The 16,051-nt window shown below is 55.2% G+C and overlaps 1 long non-coding RNA gene and 1 pseudogene across 1 annotated transcript in view; one reads left to right on the forward strand and one right to left on the reverse strand.

Moving 5' to 3' along the window:
• The window catches only part of LOC148238778 (large subunit ribosomal RNA), a 2,602-nt pseudogene extending 1,805 nt beyond the window's left edge, over positions 1-797 (forward strand).
• The window catches only part of LOC148238738 (uncharacterized), a 477,006-nt gene that overhangs the window by 420,594 nt on the left and 40,361 nt on the right, over positions 1-16,051 (reverse strand). The gene's annotated exons all lie outside the window — the stretch shown is intronic.

Genomic DNA, 16,051 nt, shown 5'->3' on the forward strand with positions numbered 1-16,051 from the left:
AGCGTCCGGCCTATACTCGACCGTCGCAGGCGAGCGGAACGGCCGTCGTTTCTAACGAGGCGCGGCAGTTTTTAAGCCGCGACGAGTAGGATGGTCGCGGCGGTGAGCGCGGAAGGGTCTGGGCGCGAGCCCGCCTGGAGCCGCCGTCGGTGCAGATCTTGGTGATAGTAGCAAATACTCAAGCGAGGTCCTTGAGGGCTGATGTGGAGAAGGGTTTCGCGTTAACAGCCGTTGCACGCGAGTTAGTCGATCCTAAGCCCTAGGAGAAATCCGATGTCGATGACGGTGTAAAGTAAAATTATATTACAATATGTAAGACTACTGACAACACCCGTCGGGCGAAAGGGAATCCGGTTGCAGTTCCGGAACCCGGCAGCGGAACCGAATTAAAAATCGTTCCCTCTCACGAGTGCGTTCGTCGGGGTGACCCAAAGTGGCCTGAAGACGCCGACGGGAGGTCCGGAGAGAGTTATCTTTTCTGCCTGAGCGTTCGAGCGCCCTGGAATCCTATAGCGGGGAGATAGGGCTCGGAGCGCGAAGAGCATCGCCGATGCGGCGGTGTCCGGATCGGCCCCTCGGACCTTGAAAATTCAGGTGAGGGCAACGCGGAGATGTCGCGCCGGCTCGTACCCATATCCGCAGCAGGTCTCCAAGGTGAAGAGCCTCTAGCCGATAGAATAATGTAGGTAAGGGAACGACGGGTTCCCGGGTGCTCCCACCCGCATCCTCAGGTTGTGTATAAGCCCTTACCTATCGGCTCTTTAGCAACCCTAGCACTGAGCACAACCGCTTTCCATCGAACAAGCCGATGGTCCGCTTCCACGTCTCGGCCGGAGTCGTCCCGATGGACGGCTGCGACCGGTGTCCCGGACCGGAGCTACTGATGGTCTCCCGGCATCACTATTTTTTGTTGGAGACGGAGGAAGGAAAGTTATGGGTGTGGGAAAAGGCAGCGGGGTGGTCGTGCTCCGCTGGCTTTGTCTCTCTTGGTAGAGATGTGTATTTGAGACGACGCGAAGTCGCGTCCTTGTGTGTGGTATTTTTGCTGCTGAGGGCAGACTTTGCAAATTTTTGTGTCGGGGAGGGCGCGTTCTTTTCAGCGCGAGCCCCCCCCTGTCGTCGTTCTGTGTGGCGAGGTGCAACCGTCATGATCTGATGAGTCGTCGTGATTAGTCAACTAGTGACGCGTGTTTTTGTGTGGAGTATAAGACTCTGGCTGAAAAAAGGGCGACAAGGGTTAATTAGTGGATCGTCAGCTCGTCCGGTTGTTCCTGAAACATACTTCAGGTGATGGTATGATTAGTGTAGAATTAATAATGTAAAAATAATAAGAGTAAATGAAGATTGGAAATTGAAAATGAAAATTATAAATTATAAATTGAACATTGAGATTTGAAAATTGAAAATTAGGTGTTTTTTATGTGATTGGTGATAATAATAACGTGGCGAGCGTCGCGCGTCGGTTGTTTCGTCGCGCGAGCTGAGCTAGATGTACCTGTAAATTACGGGATAAATTTCTATAGAGATGGCGAACGTCCGTCCTACGGAGGGCGGACGTCCTCGCGGTCGGCGTATGCCTTGCAAAATTTGCTGAACGCTCTGAAGTTTCTCTTCGTGGCGACCATGTCTTCGTGGTTCGGAGGTCTTTCTTCGAGCTCGAGGGCCGCGAATAAAGCGGCTCTTTCTGCCTCGAGCTTCGGGCACTCCCATAAGACGTGCTCGGAGTCCTGCACTTCTGCGCCGCACGGGCATCCTTTTTCCACGCTAAATCCAAAGCGGTTTTGGTATGCGCGGAACGCTCCGTGTCCGGTCATGAATTGCGTGGTGTAGAAGTCCGGAGTCAGCCAGTGCTTCTTTAGCCGTTCGGCTATTTCTGGCAGAAATCTATATGTTAGCCTGCCGGTGTCGGCAAGCCTCCATCTTTCCTGCCATGCGTCGAGCACCACCGCCCTCCCGAGTCTCTTGATCAGGGCCAACCTTGCTGCGGGGGTGGGCTCTCCGCCTGGAGGAGTCAACTTACTCCCGTCGATCGCGGCATCTCTGCCTTGCTTAAGATGGAACACGGCGGCCCTGTACTGCGCCGTAAGGTCGATGGGCTCGACCCCGGCGAGCGCAAGGAGCGCCGCGTTCGGAGCTGTCTTAAATGCTTTTGTGGTAAAACGCAACGGGGCGGTCTGAGTCCTCAGCAGCAATCTCTGAGGGAGACCTTTTGCCGCTTTTGCGGCCCATACGCTCGCGGCGTACGTGACGATGGGGACGTAGATGGCCTTGTACATGACCACCCGCGCCCTGAAGTTGAGGCCCCAGCTGAGGCCTCCCAACCTCGCGATCTTGCCTAAGGCGTCGCGGCTTTTCTGTGCGACGTGCCGAATGTGCACGTCGGGATTAAAATTTTGGCGGATTTGCACGCCCAAGTAGCGTGCAGATTGAACGATTTTAATTTTGTGGCCGCCCATGTGGACACGAGGTGTGCTCGTCAGGTTCCCCTTGAGGAAAACTGCTTCAGTTTTGTGCGGGGCGAAGGAGAGTTTGTTCTCCGCGCCCCACGTGTGGACGGCGGCGAGAGCGAAATTCGCTTTCTCCGCCATTTCTCTCCCGGAGTCGGCTCGGATGAGGAGCAGCAAATCGTCGGCGTATGCGATCAGTTCGCACCGCGACGGAAGTGCGACGTTGAGGACGTCGTCGAACAGTATATTCCATAGGAATGGCCCCAGGACGGAGCCCTGAGGGCATCCTCTTTCCAGATTCTTCCACACGAGCGACGCGCCGGCGTCTATTACAACGCGGCGGTCGGACAGGTATGACCTTATGACCTTGAGGAGGTCAGAGGGTATCCTCTTGTTGCGAAGCTTGTCCACTATGCCTGGCCACCAAGCGTCTTCGAAGGCCCCCGAAATATCGAGGAGCACTCCGACGACGTAACGCTCCGAGGACTGCTCTGTGGCACTTTTGGCGTAGTTAATCGCGTCCTCGGTGCCCCTGCCGGGGCGGAACCCGTATTGTCTGGAGGACAGGGCGAAAGCACCTTTTTTAAGATGCTCTTCGAGTCTATTGCAAATGACCTTCTCGAAGAGCTTGCCTATGGTCGGGAGGAGCGTGATCGGCCTGTACGCCTTCGGATCGGATCGGTGATACAGCCACATGGGTTGTTAGCCCATGCAGCTTCTAAGTTTCCTCCATCGATTGCTCTGCTCCCCAGTTGGGTGGTAGGTAGGCTACTGGGTTGTCGCCAACCCTTTGGAGCGGCACAGCTAGTCACCAAGTGGATATAAACTAAGATGTAAACTAACGACACCCTTTGACAGGCCCGTGCTGCTTAACTTCGGTGATCGGACGGAAACTGGTGTTTTAAGCATGGCTATGGCCGTTAACTCAATCCCTCCTCTTTTATCCGGGCTTGGGACCGGCAAGAGTGCAGAGGCGTCCACACTCCAGGCAGAGTTAAAAGAGTCATAGTTACTCCCGCCGTTTACCCGCGCTTGCTTGAATTTCTTCACGTTGACATTCAGAGCACTGGGCAGAAATCACATTGCGTCAACACCCGCGAGGGCCATCGCAATGCTTTGTTTTAATTAGACAGTCGGATTCTTCTTGTCCGTGCCAGTTCTGAGCTGACCGTCGTCCGGCTGCCGTACAGGCTTTAATGAGCGACGGCGCGGCCCCTTGGCGCCGCGAAGCGTCCCGGGCGCGCCGCTGCCCGCCACACAGCTTGGAAGATCCGAGGGTACGGCCAAAACTAAGCGCGAAACCTTGAGCGGACGAGCGCCGTTGTTACGCGGCGCTGACAGCCCGCGGAAACCACCCCATTACGATCGATTCCCTCTTCCCGACCAGGCCCGACGCGCCACGGCCCTTAGAGCAAATCCTTATCTCCAAGTTACGGATCCAACTTGCCGACTTACGGACGCTCCGCGTGTTTCGACTCCTGAGGCGGCATTCCTGCCCCGATCGTGCCGAATCTTTGACGAGGACCTTCCGGAGCTGGAGACGAAGAGACGGAGACATTAAGCAAGCGATTCTACGAAAGCTAAGTGGAGATATCGCGGTTTACATTTTTTAACGGCCCCCGCGTGGCCGCGCGAACGCCATTTTGACAGCTCGGAGGACGCGTTTTGGAAGCGCCCTAGCGCCCCCGATACTCAACCCCGGCCAACCGGAGGCACACCATAGGACGCGCAAGGACTTAATCCACCCGTAGATATAATAAAATAGCCGAACCGCGAAATAATAAGCTCGTAAACATAGTTTTAAAAAACGTAAACAAAGGCCTAAGCGGACGCCATTCCGCCGCGGCGTGGTTTTAGACCCGCCGCCGCCGCCTGACAGCTCAGGGGACGCGCCCCAAACCGGCTCAGGGAGCCCTAGCCCCGGCCCCGGCCGACCGGAGGCACACCATAGGACGCGCAAGGACTTAAACTACCCGTAGATACAATAAAATAGCCGAACCGCGAAATAATAAGCCCGTAAATATACTTTCAAAAAACATAAACAAAGGCCTAAGCGGACGCCATTCCGCCGCGGCGTGGTTCTAGACCCGCCGCAGCCGCCTGACAGCTCAGGGGACGCGCCCTAAACCGGCCCAGGGAGCCCTAGCCCTCGGCCCCGGCCGACCGGAGGCACCCCAACCGACGCGCGGAAATCTTAGGTACAATCAGAAGCAATAAAAGCCGCGTAAATAACAACAATTAGCCCGCAAAAGTCACCCGACAAAAGTAAACAAAGGCACCGGAGCGGCCCGAGCCGCCGCCGCCAGTCTGACAGCTGAGAGGACGCGTTTGGAGGCGCCCTTACGGCCCCGATCCTCAGCCCCGGCCTACCGGAAGCGCATCATAGGACGCGCAAATATATTAAGCATACGCGGAAACAACAAAATAGTCCAACCACCTAACAAATAAGCCTAAAAACTCAAATTAAAAACATAAACAAAGGCGAAGCGGGCGCCATTCGCCGCGGCGTGGATCTAGACCCGCCGCCGCCGCCGCCTGACAGCCTGACAGCTCAGCCAGACAGCTCAGGAGACGCGCCCAAAACCGGCTCAGGGAGCCCTAGCCCTTGGCCCCGGCCGACCGGAGGCATCCTACCCGACGCGAGGAAAGCCGAGGTACAATTAGCTGCAATAAAAGCCGCGAATTAACGACAAACAGCCCGCAAAAGCATCCGCCAAAAGGTAAACAAAGGCACCGGAGTGGCCCGAGCCGCCGCCACCAGCGTGACAGCTGTCACTCTGACAGCTCCAAAATCAAAACAAAACCCGCCCTAGCGGCACCAATAACCGCCCCGGCCGACCGGAGAAAAACCAAAACACTTAATTAAAAACGTAAAGAAAACTAATCAAAGCCAAACACTAAAATTAATTAAAATTAAAATATTAAAATATTTAAAGCAAAAATAATTAAATAAATTAAAAACTAAAACAATAATAGCAGAAAAAGGTAGCGCGACGACATACTCACGGCCCTCAGCCATAGGTGTCGACACAAAATTAAAATTAAAATTAAAATAAAATTAAATAAATAAATAATAATAAATAATTAAGCAAAAATATTAAATTTAGCAGAAAAAGGTAATTCAGACATATTAATTTGGGCCTTAAGCCACAGGTGGCGCCAAACATTAAAAAAAAAAAAAAAAAATTATTAATTAAATTAAAATATTAAATAATTTAATAAAATAAATAATAACCTAGCAGAAAAAGGTGGCGTGACCAATTAGTTTGGGCCTTAAGCCACAGGTGGCGCCACAACCAAAAATAATTTAAATAATAATAAAAAATTAAATACAAAAACTAAAGAAAACAATAGGACCCGAAACAACAGAGCGGAAAGACCGCAAGTAATAGTAATAATCAAACTAAATTTGGTTAAGGCCGCAATATGAGCGCCACCCCGGCCCCCAAAAAGGGGGCCACATCTAAAAAAAAGAAGCGGGTGTCCGACGTGACCCCGCCTACCCCGGCAAACCCGGAGGAGATTGCCAGAACAACGAAAAAACCGCGAAACAAATCGCCGCCCACCCACCCCCGCTCGCCCCCAGCGACGCGCAGCCCCTCATCGAGCTCCTCAAGCTCTTCTTTCTCATTTGAGGCTGAAAAAATGAGAAGACAAGCCGCTACAGCGGAACGGGACGGCCCTGAGGCCCGAAACAAAAGAAACAGGGAAAGGCAAACAGAGAAGAAGAAGACCGCCAAGGAGGACTTTCCCGCCCTCCCGCCACCAAAAAGCGCAACGGATGGGAAGAACCCTCCTCCCGCCCCGCCCACGACCGCCCCCGAGCCCTCCAGGGATTCGGAGGCCTCCGATAAGGAGCGTTTTTCGAAGGTCCTCGCGGATTTCGCAGCGGCGATAGAGGCGCAGGACCGGCTTCCCAGAGCAGGAAAAAAGGAGCTTCACTCCTTCCTAGTAAAGTTAGAGGAAATATTCGAATGCCAAACAAAGAAACCCGGGCCAGCGGCCCCGCAATTTAACACGGACCTCGACCGGCGACTTAGAGCGATCGAGAGCCGCCTCCCTCCTCCACCGACGATGGCGAGCATTGTTCACGAGCTCAGAGGAGAAGCTCCTCGGGCCCCTCGGCCCGCTCAGTCAGCCGTCTCCACGGCAGTAATTCTAACCCCGACTAACGACGAAATAAAGTGCCCCAAGAGCACAATCGAAGCCTTCAAGAAGGCCGTAAACCCGGCAGCGGTAAAGCTGCACGTAAGGGGAATTTTCCCTGCCGCAGGAAACACGGCGTGCGTCCTCATCAAGGACAGATGCGAAGCTGAAAAGCTAATCTCCCTAAACCCGACTCTTGAAAAAGCGGGCCTAAAGGCGTCACTCCGCGGACTTAAGAATCCGCGAGTGATAATTCACGACACGTTCAGAAATGAAACAAACGAAGAAATAATGAGTTCGCTTTACGAACAGAACATAGAATCGGGAATCAGCAAAGAGGAGTTCCTTCAGAACTCCTCCGTAGTCACTAGACTAAACACGCGTGCTAAGGATCGCACGCACGCCGTCGTCTCCCTGCCACCCAGCATCCACAAAGAGCTCGTGTCCAGAGACACGGTGTATCTAGGATACTCCGCTCACCGAATCCGGGACCACATCAGAGTGGTTCGCTGCTACCGGTGCCAACTATACGGGCACACGATGACCAGGTGCAGGGCTGAAAAAGCCTCCTGTAACTGGTGCGGTGGAACCGCCCACGAGGCCGGCGAATGCCCCAATAGGGACAAGCCGACCAACTGCGCCACCTGCTGCCGACTGAGACGACAGCACGAATCTCCAGCCCACAAGGTCGGAGACCGGACTTGCCCGGCCTATAAGGCCGCGCTCGCGAGGGAACTCTCAAACACAAATGGATAGCCTACAACCAAATCTAAAGGACGTCAGGATCGCCCAACAAAATCTCCACCATTGTAAGGACGCGATGGCGGAATTTGAAACAAATATAACGAAACACAAAACCGATGTAGCCCTCATACAAGAACCATACATCTGGATGGGGAAAACGACTGGAGTCGGCGCGCGGGCCAGGATCTTCGAGATTCAACCCGCGGGAGCCTCGATAGCCGTCTTAAACCCGGCGCTGCGAGTCACTCTTTTGACGCAACTGTCGAACGAGTGTCGCGCGGTCGTCCATCTTTCAGCGGAGGGAGTCGACATGTATGCAATATCGGCATACTTTCGATTCGGGGACTGCATCGGCACACACATAGACGGCCTCACGACGACACTAAACGCCCTCAGGGGAAGACACGTCATAATCGGAGGAGACTTCAACGCACACTCGACAATCTGGGGCGATCCAGACGAAAAGAAGTACAATAAAAACTCAGTAGTGAACCGGCAGATGGAGGACTTCGTAATCGCCAGCGGCCTCACGGTCGCGACGAGCGAAGGCCCCTCCGAATGTAGTTACTACGGCCCGACCGGAGAATCAACACTAGCAGACTGGAAGATTCACACGGAAGCGTGCCTCTCGGACCACAGACTCATCACCATGAGAACCTGCCGCGAGCGAAGCGAGAAGACAGAAACCTCGCGAACAAAAGGACGCGCAGCCCTCCCCGGACGATTCCGAATCGCGAAAGCGAACTGGGAAAACCTAGCGAGAGACCTGCAGACGGAGCTCGACAGAGCCGCGAGGACGCTCCGGCCGGGCCCCGAAGCCTGCGCCGAGGCGCTCCAAACGGCTATAATCGCAGCCGCCGAAACAAACCTGCCCAGAAGCAAGCCCCAGCCCCCACGCAAATCACTACCGAGCTGGTGGACCCCGGCCCTCACGGAGGCCCGTAAAAAGGCCAACCGAGCTCACCGCCCCTACGCAGCGGCGGTGAAGGCCCGAGGGTCGAGGACGATCACGGCTGAAACCCCGAAAGACGACCCCTTCAGGGCAATAAAGCGAGAAATGAGGGAAAAAATAAATAAATATAAATCCCTAATAAGAACGGCTAAAAGAACCCACTGGAGGAATTTCGTTGAACGAGAGAGCGCCGAGAACACGTGGGGTGGCCCATACCGCTGCGTTAAGATGAGCAGCAGAGCGGCGATCTCGCTAGCAGACGTGAAGGACAGAAATGGAATTTGCGCAATCGACTCGCGGCAGGCAGCGGTGAACGTCCTAGAGGCACTGCTGCCCGAGGACCGAACGGAAGAAGACACGGTCGCACAAAGCGCGATCAGACGGCGACTACGAGAGGAGGTCGACACCCGACAATCGGACCCGATCACGCGGCTCGAGATCGAGGAGGCCCTTAAGCGCACGCGAGAGGGCACGGCCCCGGGCCTCGACTGCGTGACCACCACGATAATTAAAAAATGTTGGGAGACAGTAGGACCGGTCATCAAAATCGTTTTCGTGGAGTGCCGTTCCGCGGGAGTCTTTCCGAGCTGTTGGAAGCTCGGGAAGATGGTGATTCTCACTAAACCCGGGAACAGGGACAGGACAAACCCGAAGGCGTACCGACCGATCACGCTTCTCTCAACCATAGGCAAGCTCTTCGAGAAAGTCATTTGCCAGAGACTCGAAGAGCATCTTAAACAAGGTGCATTCGCCCTGTCTTCCAGACAATACGGGTTCCGCCCCGGTAGGGGCACCGAGGACGCGATTAACTACGCTAAAAGTGCTACAGAGCAGTCCTCGGAACGTTACGTCGTCGGAGTGCTCCTCGACATCTCGGGGGCCTTCGACAACGCTTGGTGGCCAGGAACAGTAGAAAAGCTTCGAAACAAGAGGATACCCTCTGACCTCCTCAAGGTCATAAGGTCATACCTGTCCAACCGTCGCGTCGTAATAGACGCCGGCGCGTCGCTCGTGTGGAAAAATCTGGAAAGAGGATGTCCTCAGGGCTCTGTCCTGGGGCCATTCCTATGGAACGTACTATTCGACGACGTCCTCAACGTCGCACTTCCGTCGCGATGCGAACTGATCGCATACGCCGACGATTTGCTGCTCTTCATCCGAGCCGACTCCGGGAGAGAAATGGCGGAGAAAGCGAATTTCGCTCTCGCCGCCGTCCACACGTGGGGCGCGGAGAACAAACTCTCCTTCGCCCCTCACAAAACTGAAGCAGTTTTCCTCAAGGGGAACCTGACGAGCACACCTCGTGTCCACATGGACGGCCATAAAATAAAAATTGTCCAATCTGCACGCTACTTGGGCGTGCAAATCCGCCAAAACTTTAATCCCGACGTGCACATTCGGCACGTCGCACAAAAAAGCCGCGACGCCTTAGGCAAGATCGCGAGGTTGGGAGGCCTCAGCTGGGGCCTCAACTTCAGGGCGCGGGTGGTCATGTACAAGGCCATCTACGTCCCCATCGTCACGTACGCCGCGAGCGCATGGGCCGCAAAAGCGGCAAAGGGTCTCCCTCAGAGATTGCTGCTGAGGACTCAGACCGCCCCGTTACGCTTCACGACCACAGCATATAAAACTGCTCCGAACGCGGCGCTCCTCACGCTCGCCGGGGTCGAGCCCATCGACCTTACGGCGCAGTACAAGGCCGCCGTGTTCCATCTTAAACAAGGCAGAGATGCCGAGATCGACGGGAGAAAATTGACTCCTCCAGGCGGAGAGCCCACCCCCGCAGCCAGGTTGGCCCTGATCAAGAGACTCGGGAGGGCGGTGGTGCTCGAAGCGTGGCAGGAAAGATGGAGGCTTGCCGACACCGGCAGGCTGACATACAGGTTCCTTCCGGAAATTGCCGAGCGGCTGAAGAGACACTGGCTGACACCGGACTTCGAAACCACCCAATTCTTGACAGGACACGGAGCATTCCGGGCTTACCAAAACCGCTTTGGATTTAGCGCCGAAAAAGGATGCCCGTGCGGAGACGACGTCCAGGATTCCGAGCACGTCCTGTGGGAGTGCCCGAAGCTCGAAGGTGAAAGAGCCGCGCTATTCGCGGCCCTAGAGCTCAAAGAAGAGGGCCCTCCGACTCACAGAGACATGGTGGCCACAAAGAAGAACTTCGAATCGTTCCGCAAGTTTTGCAAGGCATACGCCTGCCGAGAAGACGTCCGTCCTCCGTAGGGCGGGCGCCCATCGCCAACAATTAGAGAATCTTTCTTCCCTAAAAATTCTAGGTACAATTACTAAAAACCTCAGCTCGCGCGCCGGATTTCGACAACGACCTGACGCGCGACGCTCGCCAACTAACAACGCCCTTTAATAATACTAGCTTAATTATTAACATAGCAAAATAATAATATGTTAACCAAACCAAAACCCAATTAGTTTCAGAACAGGTGCAGCCGTACGTGAGACGACACCTCATAAATAACCAATGACATTTCTCCACAGCCTCAGAGTCTTAAACTCTACACAAATACACGCGTCACTAGCTGACTAAACAAGACGACACATCAGAACACGACGGACGCACCTCGCCACAAAAACGACGACAGGGGCGGGGCTCGCAATGCAAAGAGCGAGCCTCCCCCGTTACACGAAATTCGGATACAGTCTGCCTTCTGCAGCGTACAATCGAACACGCGAGCGCGACAGCGCGCTACCAATACACACATCTCTTCCTAGAGACACAAAGACAGCGGAGCACGACCCCCCCGTTGCCTTTACCTAACCGGTTCTTATCCTTCCTCCGTCTCCAACAAAAGATAGTGATGCCGGGAGACCATCAGTAGCTCCGGACCGGGACACCGGTCGCAGTCGTCCATCGGGACGACTCCGGCCGAGACGTGGAAGCGGACCATCGGCTTGCCGATGGGAAGCGGTTGTGCTCAGTGCTAGGGTTGCAAAAGAGCCGATAGGTAAGGGCTTATACACAACCTGAGGATGCGGGTGGGAGCACCCGGGAACCCGTCGTTCCCTTACCTTTTAAATAAATTAATAAACCCAACTTCGAAAAATAAATAAACTTCAACAACAGTAAATTAACAAAAAAAAAAAAAAATTTATTTAAACAAAAGTAATAAAAGACGTAATTCACCAAACGAAAGCGGCAAAGGCCGCAACATGAGCGCTACCCCGGCCCCCAAAAAGGGGGCCACTGCAAAAAAGAAGCAACGGGTGTCCGACGTGACCCCGCCCACCCCGGCAAACCCGGAGGAGGTCGCCAGCATGAGCATGATTAAAAAACCGCGAAACAAATCGCCGCCTACTAACCCCCGCTCGCCCCCAGCGGCGCGCAGCCCCTCATCGAGCTCCTCAAGTTCCTCCTTCTCATTTGAGGCCGAAAAAATGAGAAAACAAGGCGCTGCAGCGGAACGGGACGGCCCTGAGGCCCGAAACAAGAGAATTAGGGAAAGGCAGACTGAGAAGAAGAGGACCGCCAAGGAGGACTTTCCGGCCCTCCCGCCACCAAAAAACATAACGGATGGGAAGAACCCTCCTCCCGCCCCGCCCACGACCGCCCCCGAGCCCTCCAGGGATTCGGAGGCCTCCGCTAAGGAGCGTTTTTCGAAGGTCCTCGTGGATTTCGCAGCAGCGATAGAGGCACAGGACCGGCTTCCCAGAGCAGGCAAAAAGGAGCTTCACTCCTTCCTAGGCAAGTTAGAGGAGATCTTTGACTGCCAAACAATGAAACCGGGGCCAGCGGCCCCGCAATTTAACACGGACCTCGACCGGCGACTTAGAGCGATCGAGAGCCGCCTCCCTCCTCCACCGACGATGGCGAGCATTGTGCACGAGCTCAGAGGAGAAGCTCCTCGGGCCCCTCGGCCCGCTCAGTCAGCCGTCTCCACAGCAGTAATACTGACCCCAACAAACGACGAGATAAAGTGCCCCAAGAGCACAATCGAAGCCTTCAAGAAGGCCGTAAACCCGGCAGCGGTAAAGCTGCATGTAAGGGGAATTTTCCCTGCCGCAGGAAACACGGCGTGCGTCCTCATCAAGGACAGGTGCGAAGCTGAAAAGCTAATTTCCCTAAACCCGACTCTCGAAAAAGCGGGCCTAAAGGCGTCACTCCGCGGACTTAAGAATACGCGAGTGATAATTCACGACACGTTCAGAAATGACACAAACGAAGAAATAATGAGTTCGCTTTACGAACAGAACCTAGAATCGGGAATCAGCAAAGAGGAGTTCCTTAAGAACTCCTCCGTAGTCACTAGACTAAACACGCGTGCTAAGGATCGCACGCACGCCGTCGTCTCCCTACCACCCAGCATCCACAAAGAGCTCGTGTCCAGAGACACGGTGTATCTTGGATACTCCGCTCACCGAATCCGGGACCACATCAGAGTGGTCCGCTGCTACCGGTGCCAACTATACGGGCACACGATGACCAGGTGCAGGGCTGAAAAAGCCTCCTGTAACTGGTGCGGTGGAACCGCCCACGAGGCCGGCGAATGCCCCAATAGGGACAAGCCGACCAACTGCGCCACCTGCTGCCGTCTGAGACGACAGCACGAATCTCCGGCCCACAAGGTCGGAGACCGGACTTGCCCGGCCTATAAGGCCGCGCTCGCGAGGGAACTCTCAAACACAAATGGATAGCCTACAACCAAACCTAAAGGACGTCAGGATCGCCCAACAAAATCTCCACCATTGTAAGGACGCGATGGCGGAATTTGAAACAAATATAACGAAACACAAAACCGATGTAGCCCTCATACAAGAACCATACATCTGGATGGGGAAAACGACTGGAGTCGGCGCGCGGGCCAGGATCTTCGAGATTCAACCCGCGGGAGCCTCGATAGCCGTCTTAAACCCGGCGCTGCGAGTCACTCTTTTGACGCAACTGTCGAACGAGTGTCGCGCGGTCGTCCATCTTTCAGCGGAGGGAGTCGACATGTATGCAATATCGGCATACTTTCGATTCGGGGACTGCATCGGCACACACATAGACGGCCTCACGACGACACTAAACGCCCTCAGGGGAAGACACGTCATAATCGGAGGAGACTTCAACGCACACTCGACAATCTGGGGCGATCCAGACGAAAAAAAGTACAATAAAAACTCAGTAGTGAACCGGCAGATGGAGGACTTCGTCATCGCCAGCGGCCTCACGGTCGCGACGAGCGAAGGCCCCTCCGAATGTAGTTACTACGGCCCGACCGGAGAATCAACACCAGACGCGACCTTCTACAGCCTCGGACCGCACCTTAAACTAGCAGACTGGAAGATCCACACGGAAGCGTGCCTCTCGGACCACAGACTCATCACCATGAGAATCTGCCGCGAGCGAAGCGAGAAGACAGAAACCTCGCGAACAAAAGGACGCGCAGCCCTCCCCGGACGATTCCGAATCGCGAAAGCGAACTGGGAAAACCTAGCGAGAGACCTGCAGACGGAGCTCGACAGAGCCGCGAGGACGCTCCGGCCAGGCCCCGAAGCCTGCGCCGAGGCGCTCCAGACGGCGATAATCGCAGCCGCCGAAAGAAACCTGCCCAGAAGCAAGCCCCAGCCCCCACGCAAATCTCTACCGAGCTGGTGGACCCCGGCCCTCACGGAGGCCCGTAAAAAGGCCAACCGAGCTCACCGCCCCTACGCAGCGGCGGTGAAGGCCCGAGGGTCGAGGACGATCACGGCTGAAACCCCGAAAGACGACCCCTTCAGGGCAATAAAGCGAGAAATGCGGGACAAAATGAATAAATATAAATCCCTAATAAGAACGGCTAAAAGAACCCACTGGAGGAATTTCGTTGAACGAGAGAGCGCCGAGAACACGTGGGGTGGCCCATACCGCTGCGTAAAGATGAGGAGCAGAGCGGCGATCTCGCTAGCAGACGTGAAGGACAGGAATGGAATTTGCGCAATCGACTCGCGGCAGGCAGCGGTGAACGTCCTTGAGGCACTGCTACCCGAGGACCGAACCGAAGAAGACACGGTCGCACAAAGCGCGATCAGACGGCGACTACGAGAGGAGGTCGACAACCGACAATCGGACCCGATCACGCGGCTCGAGATCGAGGAGGCCCTTAAGCGCACGCGAGAGGGCACGGCCCCGGGCCTCGACTGCGTGACCACCACGATAGTTAAAAAATGTTGGGAGACAGTAGGACCGGTCATCAAAATCGTTTTCGAGGAGTGCCGTTCCGCGGGAGTCTTTCCGAGCTGTTGGAAGCTCGGGAAAATGGTGATTCTCACTAAACCCGGGAACAGGGACAGGACAAACCCGAAGGCGTACCGACCGATCACGCTTCTCTCAACCATAGGCAAGCTCTTCGAGAAAGTCATTTGCCAGAGACTCGAAGAGCATCTTAAACAAGGTGCATTCGCCCTGTCTTCCAGACAATATGGGTTCCGCCCCGGTAGGGGCACCGAGGACGCGATCAATTACGCCAAAAGTGCTACAGAGCAGTCCTCGGAGCGTTACGTCGTCGGAGTGCTCCTCGACATCTCGGGGGCCTTCGACAACGCTTGGTGGCCAGGAATAGTAGAAAAGCTTCGTAATAAGAGGATACCCTCTGACCTCCTCAAGGTCATAAGGTCATACCTGTCCGACCGCCGCGTCGTAATAGACGCCGGCGCGTCGCTCGTGTGGAAAAATCTGGAAAGAGGATGTCCTCAGGGCTCTGTCCTGGGGCCATTCCTATGGAATGTACTCTTCGACGACGTCCTCAACGTCGCACTTCCGTCGCGATGCGAACTAATCGCATACGCCGACGATTTGCTGCTCCTCATCCGAGCCGACTCCGGGAGAGAAATGGCGGAGAAAGCGAATTTCGCTCTCGCCACCGTCCACACGTGGGGCGCGGAGAACAAACTCTCCTTCGCCCCTCACAAAACTAAAGCAGTTTTCCTCAAGGGGAACCTGACGAGCACACCTCGTGTCCACATGGACGGCCATAAAATTAAAATTGTCCAATCTGCACGCTACTTGGGCGTGCAAATCCGCCAAAACTTCAATCCCGACGTGCACATTCGGCACGTCGCACAAAAAAGCCGCGACGCCTTAGGCAAGATCGCGAGGTTGGGAGGCCTCAGCTGGGGCCTCAACTTCAGGGCGCGGGTGGTCATGTACAAGGCCATCTACGTCCCCATCGTCACGTACGCCGCGAGCGCATGGGCCGCAAAAGCGGCAAAGGGTCTCCCTCAGAGATTGCTGCTGAGGACTCAGACCGCCCCGTTACGCTTCACGACCACAGCATATAAAACTGCTCCGAACGCGGCGCTCTTCACGCTCGCCGGGGTCGAGCCCATCGACCTTACGGCGCAGTACAAGGCCGCCGTGTTCCATCTTAAACAAGGCAGAGATGCCGAGATCGACGGGAGAAAATTGACTCCTCCAGGCGGAGAGCCCACCCCCGCAGCCAGGTTGGCCCTGATCAAGAGACTCGGGAGGGCGGTGGTGCTCGAAGCGTGGCAGGAAAGATGGAGGCTTGCCGACACCGGCAGGCTGACATACAGGTTCCTTCCGGAAATTGCCGAGCGGCTGAAGAGACACTGGCTGACACCGGACTTCGAAACCACCCAATTCTTGACAGGACACGGAGCATTCCGGGCTTACCAAAACCGCTTTGGGTTTAGCGCCGAAAAAGGATGCCCGTGCGGAGACGACGTCCAGGATTCCGAGCACGTCCTGTGGGAGTGCCCGAAGCTCGAAGGTGAAAGAGCCGCGCTATTCGCGGCCCTAGAGCTCAAAGAAGAGGGCCCT

The sequence above is a fragment of the Plectrocnemia conspersa genome, unplaced genomic scaffold, assembly GCF_051122295.1.
Source record: "Plectrocnemia conspersa isolate PC_06_02 unplaced genomic scaffold, ASM5112229v1 ptg000001l, whole genome shotgun sequence".
NCBI classification, from domain to species: Eukaryota; Metazoa; Arthropoda; class Insecta; order Trichoptera; family Polycentropodidae; genus Plectrocnemia; species Plectrocnemia conspersa.